This window comes from Anser cygnoides, chromosome 5 (assembly GCF_040182565.1).
Source record: "Anser cygnoides isolate HZ-2024a breed goose chromosome 5, Taihu_goose_T2T_genome, whole genome shotgun sequence".
Classification (NCBI taxonomy): Eukaryota; Metazoa; Chordata; class Aves; order Anseriformes; family Anatidae; genus Anser; species Anser cygnoides.
The window spans coordinates 47,212,250-47,216,507 of NC_089877.1; the positions used below are offsets into that span (position 1 = coordinate 47,212,250).

General features: G+C 38.0%; 1 long non-coding RNA gene across 1 annotated transcript; it reads left to right on the forward strand.

The window, feature by feature from the left end:
- Nucleotides 1-1,655: 1,655 nt before the first annotated feature.
- On the forward strand, nucleotides 1,656-3,802 carry LOC106036956 (uncharacterized). Its single transcript, XR_010831940.1, has 3 exons — nucleotides 1,656-1,708; nucleotides 2,755-2,858; nucleotides 3,206-3,802. It is a non-coding gene; the product is annotated as an uncharacterized lncRNA (long non-coding RNA).
- The last annotated feature ends 456 nt before the right edge of the window (nucleotides 3,803-4,258 follow it).

Consider the following 4,258-nt stretch of genomic DNA (forward strand, 5'->3'; position numbering starts at 1 on the left):
TTTAAGATCTACTATCCTCCCCAGAGTAATGTGGATTCATAAGAGCTGAATCTTGCTGCTGTGATGCACACACTAAACTCAAGTTTTATGCCTTGAATGAGATAGTAACCCTTTAGCACTGAAGTAAGTAGCTCAGTTTCCATAACTCTTAGAAAAGAAAGCTCCAAATTCTGCCTTTATTAATGTCCAGTAATGTCTCTTTGATTGAAAAATTAATGGAAATATGGGAAGGGAATGGAGAGACACTAAATAAATGGGATAGAATTTGGTCCTACTAGGTGTTTATAAAAGACACCCATGGTGTACAAACATTAGGTCTGTTCATAAGGATTTGCTTTCAAAAAGACCAGGGAAAAGAATGAGTCTTCAAACTGTGGCATGGAATAGCCCCAAGGCTTTGGAAATATTTATTTGCAGGCAAGTGACTAGTATTTATTTCATCACTGTGGGAATCACTCTTTAGGAAACATCTCAAAACTATCCGGATATTTTTTATGAGGGGATGACACACATTTCTAAAATACAGTAACAACATTACTTTGGAAATCAATGTTCAATTGGTATATCAGTTAAAATATTTTAGGCATCTATGTTTTAGCAAAAAGCTGGACTTTTTGTCTGCTTGTTTTTGTTTGTTGTTGTCATTGTTTGTTTGTTTTTGACATTTCTAAAAATGTAAAAAAATATTGTGAATAAATTATTTTTAAAATGTTACCAATCTTGTCTCATTAGTTTTTCATGAATCTTTGTCTTAATCTTCGGTGACTTTGAGAACATTTCCTTTTTTGATTTCATAATTTTTCTTTATTATAAACTTTCCTTTTTAGAACTTGGTGGGTAGAAGAAGGAAACACACACACACACACAGACACACACAAAAAAAGGATGAAAACCTGTAGTTTGTTGTGAACATATTCAGTGTTACATAAAGTATATTCATCTACTTAAAAATGCTTTTGAAAAATTTCAAGCAGCTCTGTTTGCAACTGTTTACTTCAGACATCTCTGCTGGGTGTTCTTTGAATACTTTCCTGAGTATTCAGGACACTATCTTATATTGCTTTTGGAAAGTAAAAATACCGTGTATCTGTGCTCACAGTGCATGTGATCTGTGCTGATTACCAGCAGATAGAACAGTCAGGGATTGTCTTCAGTTTAAGACCTCTCAACTTTGCAGTGGGAGTCAGCAGAGCCATTGAAGGTAGCACATTGTTGACAGGAGGAAATGGTTTCCCCATCCTTTACAAGTAGCCTTGTCTCAGCAGCTCCCTTCCTTCTTTCCTGCATTTCAGATCTTATTACAATGATATTGTCCTCATAAGTTTCAATGAAGGGCAGTATTGCTGAGGGACTTGAAGTATTGTCCTGGTTCCAGTTAGGACAGAGTTAATTTTTCCTCATAGTAGCTGGTAGGGTGCTATGTTTTGGATTAGGATGAGAAGAGCGCTGATAACATGCTGATGTTTTAATTGTTGCAGAGCAGTGTTTACACCAGGCCAAGGACTTTTCGGCTTCTTGCTCTGTCCTGCCAGCGAGCAGGCTGGGGGTGCAGCAGGAGCTGGGAGGGGACAGACCCAGGACAGCTGACCCAAACTGGCCAAAGGGGTATTCCATACCATCTGACGTCATGCTAAACAATATATAGGGGTGGCTGGCCGGGGTGGGGGGCCGGCTGCTCGGGGATAGGCTGGGCATCGGTCAGCGGGTGGTGAGCAATTGCATTGTGCATCACTTGTTTTCTTACACATTATTATTATTAATACTATTATCATTATCACTATTATTATTATTATTGTTATTATTATATTCCTGTCTTAATAAACTGTCTTTATCTCAACTCACAGGCTTCACTTTCCCGTTTCTCTCCCCCATCCCAGAGAGGGAGGGGGGAGGGTGAGTGAACGGCTGTGTGGTGTTTAGCTGCCAGCCGGGTTAAACCACAACAAGTATTTTCTGCCATTTCACTTCTAGAAGCTCCTACTAATTATCTTATGCACTTGAGATCTTGTCTCACTTTCTGCTAACATCTCAAATAAGTAATGGAGGTTTCCTAAACTCTTATTTTCTAAAATGTTTTTATCAACAAATAACCAGGAACATAGGAGTATTTTTGTTGCTGTTTAGAAAAATCACTATGGGTAATTCCTTCCAAATTTTAACAATTGTTGGTGTTCTTGCTCCCACTTCCCCAACGTGTTGACTCTCATAGCCATATCTCTCTGACAGTGTTTTTCTGATGTCTCCCATAAACGTTTTCATGGATATTTTATATGCTTTGCTTCTTGTACTTGAGTAGGTTTTATAAATCACTGGTGTTTCTCTGGTTCTTTCCACTTCTAGATATAAACATAAATCTCCTATCCTTTAGCTTCTGCCAGGTGCTTTTGTTCTGCTTTTATAAATTTTACTATCCTTTTATCTGGTAATTCCAAAATGAGTTTGAGCACAGAAATCGGATAACAAAAAACGGATCAAAATATTTCAAAGGAGATAGCACTGCATTTAGTAATATTATCAATATTCCCATTTAATTGCCTGAATTTCCTCACCTGTTGCATAAAATTTTTACAGAGACAAGTGAACTGTGAACAACAGATTCAGGGAACAGATCCTTATTTGTAACTTGAAAAAAAAAAAAAAAGTAGGTTCCTCCATTTCCCACACTGTATAGAGCTGATTTTTCTGTGAATATAAATTAGAGAAGACTTAGAGCTGCCCAGAGTCCTAACGAGTCCTAACATCTTGTTGTGGCAGGTGCTGAAGATTGCTGGCTTACTTCCCACTTTAGAAACTGCCACACACCTTATACAAGAAGACAGATGCAAAACCAGAGTGCCTGAGAATCAAGCTCCCTGTAAGTAAGTACCTAAAGGCTCTTTTTGATATGTAGGTCTTCACTTTTGGGGTAGGAATCACCACAGAATGTTTTTTCTCATAAAATTTACGGCAGTTTCTACTTCTGTCCATGTTAGAGAAATACCATATGAGAAAGCTTTCTTTCAACAATTCTTTTCCCAGAACTGTCTTGGAGCCAAGTGCTTACAGTTCCACAAAAATTGCAGAAAACAGCTGAGTATTGCCCTCTAGTTTTTTTTTTTTTTTTTTTTTTTGAGGTGGGGGGGAGGGGGCAAGGGAGGAGGAGGATGGACAAAACCACAAAACAACAACAATGAAGTCTACTCTATTCTCTATTTTCTGCTTGCAGACCAGACAACTCTTCACTGAGCATAGAGGACCTTGCCACCTTTCCTCCTTTATATCTGTCTGGGGATCTAGCAGAAGAATATTCACCTGCTTTCAAATCATAAGCATGATTTGTGGTTTGTGGTTTATACTTCATCTTGTTGCAGTAAGTGCAATATACTGCCCTCTGTGCTGTCGCAACAGCCATTTGTAACGTTAGTCATTTCCGTAGCTGTGTAGCCCACAGAGCAGTTGAATGTTTTAAAAGCACTACTGCTCAGACCACAAGGATTGTTTTCCAGCCCATTACAGTGTTTGGCACACTTCAGAGGCAAGAGAGGACATGGCTACTTTCCACCTGAAGACCTGGGCAGAGGACCAGACCAACCCAGGGATTTCAGCTGGGGAGAAAGGAAAGGTCACAGACTCAGCTAGCTGTACTCAAAACATAGAATCAAGTAGTGAACTTATGACTGTCAAATGATGATTCTTCCTGAAATGTTTCTACTCCTGATAACAAGAGATACAGACATCAAACAAAAGCTGGTGGAGAATTTACTTATATAATCGTAAACAATCTGTACCCTGAAAGACTGAATAAATATGAACTGAAATATCAGACTTTCCCTCATCTCTTCAGATCTGACTTACGTCAGTCCTCAACCAGACCAGAACATAGGTTGGTTAGGACTACTTACTTCCAGTAAGTTATTTTCAAAAAATGAAGCTCTTTCTTATAACAATACTAATAGTAACAATAATAACAACAATATTTGTGTAAGCTAAAAAAAGTGATTTTTTTTTGTATTTTTTTTGTGATTCAAAAAATGTTGAGCATTCGAATGTTTTTCTTTCCCTTAACCCTGAAAAATCTTATACCAAGTAATGCTCAGGGGAAAATTTTTACCTGGTGTTATAATGAGAAGCCTAGCAGATTTAACACATTACTACAGTGTTTGCCTCAATTAAATTTCATTTCTGTGGTTATTGGATGCATTTCAGACAGCCTTGACCATCAGCCTCTTTTAAATTCACATTGCTCTCAAAGTAACCCAGGACAATATTATTGCAGAAT